Below are 9,358 nucleotides of genomic sequence, written 5' to 3'. Positions count from 1 at the left end.
TCCTCTTGGATTTTAACATATTGGCCTATTTTTACCAGATGTTTTTATTTTAGTGATTTTTTTAAGTTCCATATAAATGACAATATTTTCCTCCAACTGTAGAAAGAATGAATATTCATGGAAAAAAATAGGTCGTGAAACATTACATTTGGCATTTCTGCTCAGTGCCAAGGTGTAGTGATGTCGCAGGAATGTTGCAAGTTATTAATATGTTCATTCCACTGAATGACCGACTGTAAGTTTTTCCTTTTATGGATGAAAGTTCCCCATCCCAATTTTATCTTTATGGTTTTTTTTTTTCATGTGCTATGCCTCTATAAACCACATAACCCACCCAAAGCTTCTAATGATTTACATACCTCACGCCCGATGTTTAAAACCATGTAGGAAAAAATAAAGCAGCAAGACCAGTTAAACCATTAGTATTGTGACCATGACACTCATTGGAAGAGTTTGTATTTCCTAGTGAGTAGCATAAGTTTGGGGATTGTAAATCAATATTACACCTCCTTATAACTCAGGATATGCCATGATAATTTGAGATCACAGAACAAATGCTAGTTTATATATATTCAAATAAACTGCATTTAAAATAATCAGGTGTTGTGGTAGGAAAAATAAATCTCAGAAAATAGCACTCTTATGGGCCTAGACTACAGTGTACATGAAGATTATTACTCATCCATTATATTTTCATGTTATTGCATCAAGAGAAAAAAGAGAATAATAATTATCTGGAATTTTAGACTTAATTAGAAATATATCTGACATTTAAAAATTAATAAGACAAAATTTAAATGCTATGTTTAGTCAACTGAGTTTAAGGTTATAGATATCACCTATAATTTACTTGTAGGGAAGTAGGAGATGACTTATTTTGTAGGGGGAGACAGAAAATGGCAATAAGTGAAGGGCGACAAGTGAAGCCTAATTAATTTTTCAAAAAGAAATCTCAGAGGATGGTGTTATATTGGTGCCTTCAAACATTCATGTTAGTATTGCAGCGTTTAGAAATATTGGATTGTCTGACTCATATAATTCAACACGTAAGAGAAAGAATCGTATAAGCCAACCACCAGTAAATTCATTTCAAATGGGACATTCCTTCCAAATGACAAGAATTATTCCATCTCTCATGCAGGGAGTACCCATCCTAGTTTGTAGTTTCATGGGAAATTGGATTACTAGTATTTGGAATGTTGCTTGGAGAGCATGGAGACAAAGCAAAAGCAAGTGGTGAATTTGGCCAGGATGAGTAGGTACCACTCTAAGGTGATTGGACACTAAGTCTCCTTTTTGGATACTGCTAAGGCTGGTTATACAGTGTGGTTCTCTGGAAGTCATTTTCTAGTTCTTTCAGCCAGCCACATCTTCTAATTCACAGTCTTTCTCCAATATAAATCATTAGTTTGCCACTTTTAAATTTAAATCACTGTCTAGGTATGCCACTTAAATTATTTCTACATCACCTTCAGTGGTGTTTTGGATGTTCCCAATAGTTTTAATCCACATATTTACAATCTCAGGTTATTGTCAGGTTTGTCTGATAATATTCAAAGTCCCAGAGAATCACTTTATTTATTGGTTTATTTGTTTGTTTACTTACCTATTTATTTATTTATTGTAAGGTATTCACCCCCAAATCATCCTCTTTTTCTCTTTGAAACCACTCATTTACTTCTTTTCCTTACTGTATTTCTCTTTTGTTCTATGTCTATTTCCTAATAATAAAGCTGCTGATGATAATTAAGATCTACTGCTTAATTACTAGTGGCTCAAATGGCACAACTCCGATACCGATGGGGCCAGGATCTGAAATCATGTTTGTATGACCCAAATGTCTATAAATTAATCATTAAGTAAACAAAAAGCAAACAAAATTGCCATTAAACCTATAATTATAAATAAAAATAAGTAATTATAGTAAGTGGTAAATATGCTGAGTTATATAAATCTTTCTTTAATAAAATAAATATAACCAAATAATGAAATCACAATGAAAGGGTCACTGGTTGCTTCTTTCAGCTTTCGCTGAAATTGCCAAATGCACAACAATTTCAGGGAATAGTGTATAGGATTGATAAACTCCAGGAAGTAACAGTACTCTTATCCCTACAACAACATTATGAATTGCTCCTTCTCTGTCTCTCAATGATCTTGTCATCCATCTTTTACAGAATCTATTATCCTACATAAATTTTATTTCAAATACCTTATTCTTTTTGAGCCCCCAGCTCTCCAGATTAACTGATAATCTTGCTCCTATTTCTCGTCCATACAAGTACAAATGAATGAATGGTAAAGAGCCACCTAACTGCTCACATTTCATCTAGAACTTTTGCAACAAATGAATTTTATCTCAGCATCCTGAAATAATTTAATCTCTTTGAGCCAAAGAAAGTACACTCGTCATAACGTATGAAGAAAAGAAACAGTCCAGAATACTGCAAGTAGACAAATAAAATAATATATTTTTTTAAAAAAGAGATGAATATTGTTTCCAAAAAATAATATGAAAAGTTTATTACCAAATCTAGGTAAATGTGATAATGGGTATTATGAATTTTATTGTATATGTAAATTGTATATATATAATTATTTATTTTACATATACATTTTACATAAGTTTTAATATTTATTAAATTATGTTTGTAAGTAAAATATACCAAATTTGAAAAATACAGTAAAGTGTAAAGCCACTAACATATACATACATACATACATAAAACAAAGCGAACGTAAAAACCCTATCTCACAGCTGTAGATTTGTCCAGAATCATTTGTCCACTTCTCTCCCTTGCCATTGTTACCTTGCAGAGTAGATTTTTCCAGACCTCTGACTTGTTTATGTGACTACTTTTAGTCAATGAAATATGAGTGGCTTGATTATGATGCTCAAGCAGAAGCTTTTAAAAGCAGTGCAAGTTTTTGCCAGTCTTCTTGCTTTCTTGGAATGCACGTTGGGCTACATCAATGGAATGCCCTCCACCAAAGAAAACCCAGAAAGTGCTCTTTCAGAGGAGACCTAAATCTGATCTGCAGACTAAAGCCAGGTTCAAGGGAGACCAGTTAAGACTGGTAGGACCATGGATGCTTTGGGATTCTTTGAGGCACAACACTCAACATCTATATAGTGTGAGTGAGAAATACATATTTGTGGTTGTAAGCTAGCAATATTTACGTTTGCTTTTATTGCACATATGCTAGTAAATGCTGACTCATACATGTTTTATCCCATCTTTTTTCTCCTGCACCAAGTGGGGCAGGTAGGAAAGGATCACGGTAAAATATTTTAATTTATTTTTATACAGAAATTTTATTCCTTATATCTTTTATTGTATAGTTGAGGTAATATCTTGAAATACAATTTTCTAATGTGATATTTTTATTTAACATTGTCCATGATAGGGTATTTCCATAAAGCATATTTGTAAAGGGTGAATACTATTCTATCATATAAAGATCCATCATTCTCTTATTATTAGACCACTAGGTTGTTTCCATTTATAGATGACACTGGAATGATCACCTTTGACCTTAAACTTGTACTTTTTTTACAGGCAATAAGATTAGAGTTTCCTAGAATGTGATCCATTAGTCAAAACAGGTATATATGTTAAGTCTGATGATGCACATTGTTTTTGTCATCCAGAAATTTTGAACCAGGTCACTCTTCCATCCAGTGTATGAAATTTCACTTTTTGCTGTACTCTCATCACTGTTAAGAAATGAGATGTCTAAACATATCCTAATTGTACAGGCATAAATGGAATCTTGTTTTAATTGGAATTAGAATTTAATTTTAAAATATTAAGTTATAAACATTAAAAGAGAAAGGGCTGCTCATCAGGAGTCAGGCTGGGATTATAGTGAATAGTTTATGTCACATTAATATATGCCACACGGACTTTGTTTACTTTGGAGGAGAGCATCACAGAAATGGTATGCAAGGGATTTCTGGAGACATAATGCATTAGAATTTTGAAAAATCATTTTACAAAGCTCTTTGTGAATGAAATTGAGAAGACATGTATTTGAGAATATTAGAAATAGATGAATTTGTAATAGGTTAGTGATTTAGGTGTGGTTCCACCAACAACTAGAGAAATTTTGAAAATCTAGTTTGAGTTGGTACAATGATTTAAAGATGTCGTAGATATTTAGTAGGTGGGGACCAGGAATGACACATTTCTTTTACTGCATAGAATGGCTCTTCACAAAAGGAGGTTGTCCCAAACACTGGGGACAATTTCCTTGAGAATCATTGGATGACAGGATATAAATATTGGATCAATAGCAACCTAGATGATCTCTACAAAATCTGTGATAAAAGTTTTTTCTTGGCTCATGTCTGTCTCTCTCTCTTTCCTTCTGTCTCTCCCCCTACACACACATTCACACAAACACACACACACACACACACGTAAATATTTATTCATGAATAAATTCCTCCTGTGGTGTGGGCAGGAGGAAAGAACTTTCAAGGTAAAGAGAAATCATCAGGAAAATGAAGAAGATTCTGGGACACACAATTTTGTTGGATACAGTAGTACAACCATAGCTGTCATTTGTCATGAGTCACTCTTCTTGTGACTTTGCCACTTCATGATTTTAAAGGTATGGTGTAGGACTTGTAAAAATATCCCTTTTATTTTTCCAATATTTTAGGTTTTTTTTTAAACTTAATTCATTCTTTACCCCATCTCCCATTGACAAATCACATTCCTTTCCTCAAAACAACTCCAAATTCTACTCTTCAATATCCAACACGTGCTAAATGGCATTTGTCATAAATACAAAATAATCTCCATATTACATCCCCAAATTCTGACATAGTTCAGCATTATAAGGAAGGAAGAGACATCAATGTGTTCACAAATTCTGATTCCTTATATTTTAAACAAATGGCTTGCAAAGCTTTTTCTGTAAAGGGCCAGAAAGCGAATATTTTAGGTTTCTGGTGCCATACCTTTTCTTGCAACTACTTAACTCTACCATCACAATGTAAAAGCAGCCATAGACAATGCATAAATGAATGGACATGGATGTGTTTTAAGAAGGCATTTTTAATTGAGAATGAAATTAAAATTTCATAAAATGTTCATCTATCACACAATATTAGTATTATTTTGATTTTTCTCAATCATTTAGAAAGGTAAAAATCATTCTTAGCTCTCAGAATGAACAAAAACAGGTTGTAGGCTGGATTTGGCTAATGAGCCAGTTTGCCAACACCTGCTTTAAACCTATACTGTTTAACATAGTATCCATTAGCCACATGTCATTACTGATCATTTGAAATGTAGATAGCGTGACTGAAGAACTAAACTATAAATTTATTTTTTACTTTAAATTTCGAAAAAGAAAGATACTCAATTTAGTTATTATAAAATTTTAAGTGTGTTTGAAAGAACTTGGGTATGTAAATCTACTCTCTAATTGCAAACTATGAAGTATAAATAGCAATTGAGTATTTATGATTTAAATTTAACACCTGAATTTAAATGTGCTGAAGGTATATTAAATATACACCAGATTTTGAAGTTTTGGTATGGAAAAAAATGGAAAATGCCATTAATAATTTTACATTGAATACCTGTTGAAATGATATTATTTTGAATATATTGGTCTAATTCAAATAAATTTGTCTAAATAAAATATACCATTAAATGTGATTTTATTTGTTCCTTTTTACATTATAATGTACTAGAAAATTTACAATTATATATGAGGCTCCCGTTTTATTTCTATTGGACTGAACTACTCTGGACATATAGCCAGGTTACATTTCCTGGAGTCTCTTGCAATTTGGTGGGACTGTATGACTGATTTCAGGTTGAAGGAATGTGGGAAATAGAGAAATAGAATACTTTTAAGCTTACCCCATCAATATTTCCATGCTTTCTCTTTTCACTCTCATGCCAACTGAATGCAGAGAACTCAAAAGAAAACTAGGAAGCATTAGAGCATGCTGCACAGACAAAAAGAGGGAACCTGAGTCCTGAGGGTCTACTTAGGGGCCAGCTGTCACAAAGAATCACCGGACTCAATATCCCTGCCTTGAACTATAATGTGAGCAGTAAATAAACTTTTATTGTGCTAAACCATTGAACGTAGTATATTGTTTTTACTGTAGGTAAGATGACCATTTTTAGACCTGGAAAACTGGAAGAATAGGACTGTGATCTCTGAAAAGGAAAAAAAAAAGCCCTATGTTTGAGGGAGAGAATTCCAAAGACTCATGAAGGGGTCTCCTGGACAATCTGACTGATATTGATCAGTGAATGTGTGAAAGGAAACCCTCAGAGACCTGAGGAAAAGCCACCTAAAAGAAGTAGTCAGAATAAATTCTGGTGCCCATGATGTGAGGCAGGAAAACTTGTGTTTTCATCAACATGGTGGAAAGATATAGTAATAAATGAGATATGGGGTAGAATTCTTACAAGGGTATTGCCTTAGTCAGGAGGTTAACTTAACTCTAGAATAAATTCTGCTATGGACCCAATCTGAAAACCTTGAAATAATCAAACTAACTCCAAGAAACTTAACTGTGTACAAAGACAAAACAAAACACCATTTAAAGGAATAAGAAATATCCATCAACCAACAACGTAAAAGTTCTGATTCCAGCATAGAATAAAAAATGTCTGGTACACAAAGAAGCAGGAAAATATGACCCATTTAGCAGGAAAAAAATATTCAATAGAAGCAAACCCAGAAATGCAATGTGATAGAACTAGAAGATATAGATATTATGACAACTTCTATTAAAATGCTGCATGTGTTTAATAAGGTGGAGGAAAACATGATCATGATAAGGAGAGCAATGGAAGATACAAAAAGTATGCAATCAGAAAATCTAGAGATGAAAAATAAAATATCAGAAATGATAAATACACTGGATGTGATTTATCACAAATTAGATACAGCAGAAAACTGCCAGTTAACTTGAAGACATGGAAATATAAACCATACAAAATAAAACAGAGAGAGGAAAAAAATGAAAAACGCTGAGTATCAGCAAGCTTTGGGACAATAACTAGAATATTTGAAGTTCTAGAAGTGGGAAAATGACATACAGAATAAATATTTTTTAAATCCAAAGGCATATCATAAACAAATTGCTGAAAATAAGTTGCAGAGAAATCCAATAGACATGCATAGCTTAAAAGTAAAAGTACAAAAAATATATATATAGCACTCAAATAACAGTAAGAACATATGACTGACTAAAGTGGCTATATTAATAAGAATTACATTTCAGAACAAAAATACTGCTAAGAATAAAGAGAAACATTTATGATGATAAATGGAATATTTCATTAAGAGGATATAACAATTCTAAATGTATTTGCTTCAAATGACATGACAGAACTTGAATGGAAAAAAAGGGAGAAATAGACAAAATCCACAGGTACAGTACATGGTAGAAGAAATATATAGAAAATCATTAAAGACAGTATAGACTTGAACAAAGCTATTAAATAACTGAACCTAATTGACATTTAAAATACACTCCACTCAACAACAGAATACATATTCTTGTGAAGTATACATGAGACATTCAATGGATATATCATATTCTGAGCCAAAACCAAGTCTGAATACATTTAAAAAGATTAATCATGCAAGGTATATTCTCTTTCCACAATGGAATCATTAGAAATCAGTAGCAGAAATATATCTGGAAAATTTATCTGTTAAATATTTGGAATTTAACAATGGACTTCTAAACAACTCATGAGTCAAAAAAGACACTTCAAAGGCAATCAGAATGTAGAGATGGAAAGGATTTCTGGAGTTTCAAAGATGGCTGTGTGTCTTGGCCCTAAACTAATCAGATTATATAATCCACTTGGCTTCAGTCATTGATTCAGAAAAGATTACCTGAAAAAAGTTTATCCAGTCAGAGACAATCATGTTTATTTTGCTGACATGAATAGAAAGTTGCTTCCCTTCTTCTGTGGTTGCTAAAAGAATAGGACCCAGTCTCCACGTTGCTGTTGCCCTCATGTTATCTTGAGAAGAAAGTTGCCTGAAAATAGACAATCTCAGGAAATGAGGACCAAGAGATAGAAAAAAATCAAATGAGCACTGATGATATTGTTTGAGTTACAAAACTCAGCAGAATCTGAAACTCGAGTAGCTTTGATCTTTGCAGTTATAGAAGTCAACAAAATTCCCTTTTGTTTAAGCCAGTATGAGTTGGGTTTTTTGCCTTTGCATCAGAAAAAGTCTGAATTAATATATTCATCAAACCACTTCTCCTTTGTGTCTTTCCCTAGCCTTATTCTCTGGCATCGACTTTGAAAAACACATATGATAATAACACTAAGATTAAAAATGCAAATGGAAACAGTATTCAACTTACTTTCCTTGACCTGCATCTAGGGTCTCTAGTTAGATACATAGAGGGATTGGCAGCCAGTAGAGATGAGCAAGAGGCTAATTTATTCATCATTCACCAGATTTCTGTGGTTCAAAGCTAAATATCTCTGGAAACTGAGCCCTGTTGCAAAGCAGTTATCATTTGTTTCTTATTAGATACATTTTCCCACCAAATTATCTGTGTGGTGGAACAACAATCAAGTGTCCCCAATGTATGGCCCTAGGTTTTACTTTTTAATGCTTTTATGGGTTTAAATAGACTCCCTTTGCTAACTACAGGATATTTTCTTTAATCTATTTGATTAAGCAAGCCAGGAATTGGAAAGATAATGTTTCCTAACTTCCTTTCCGATGAATAATAAATGTCCCTAAGGAATTAGATAGTAGGAGGTAGTTGCCTGGGCCATCTGCTGCATATGGGAACAGAAGAAATCTATTAAACTTTAAATTAGGTGTTGCTTCACAGAATCTAAAAGAGGAAAGAAAATACACACTAAACTGGAAGATAATCATCAATTCCTATCAGTCAACTTACTTCTTTGAAAGTGTAAAAACCATAATTATATATTTTACTCCCTAGTCAACATATTTTGTATTGAATTGAATATAGGAAATCAGTAATTAGCACAAGTCTTCTTCAGTTCAATATATTTTCACATTTCTACAAATAAATGTGCCCTTTTTTTTAATATGCAACTGATGAACTACTAAAAAAAAATTTAAAAGACTATTTTTAACATATGTAACGTACTAAAGAAATAGTCTTGCTTCCATGGCAACTATATCATAGGTCAAAGGAGAGAAATAAAACATTTATGGACAAATACATTTAATTCAGAAATTACTCACCAAGTTTTGATACCCAACATAAGAGTTAATGGTAATGAAGAAAGGACCTCTCTGTTACTTCATTTGTCTATATAACTATTCATAAGCAAAATAATGTATATTTATATGTTTGCAGATTTCT

Source organism: Lagenorhynchus albirostris, chromosome 4 (genome assembly GCF_949774975.1).
Source record: "Lagenorhynchus albirostris chromosome 4, mLagAlb1.1, whole genome shotgun sequence".
In the NCBI taxonomy this organism is placed as follows: domain Eukaryota; kingdom Metazoa; phylum Chordata; class Mammalia; order Artiodactyla; family Delphinidae; genus Lagenorhynchus; species Lagenorhynchus albirostris.
This window is presented reverse-complemented; position numbering follows the sequence as displayed.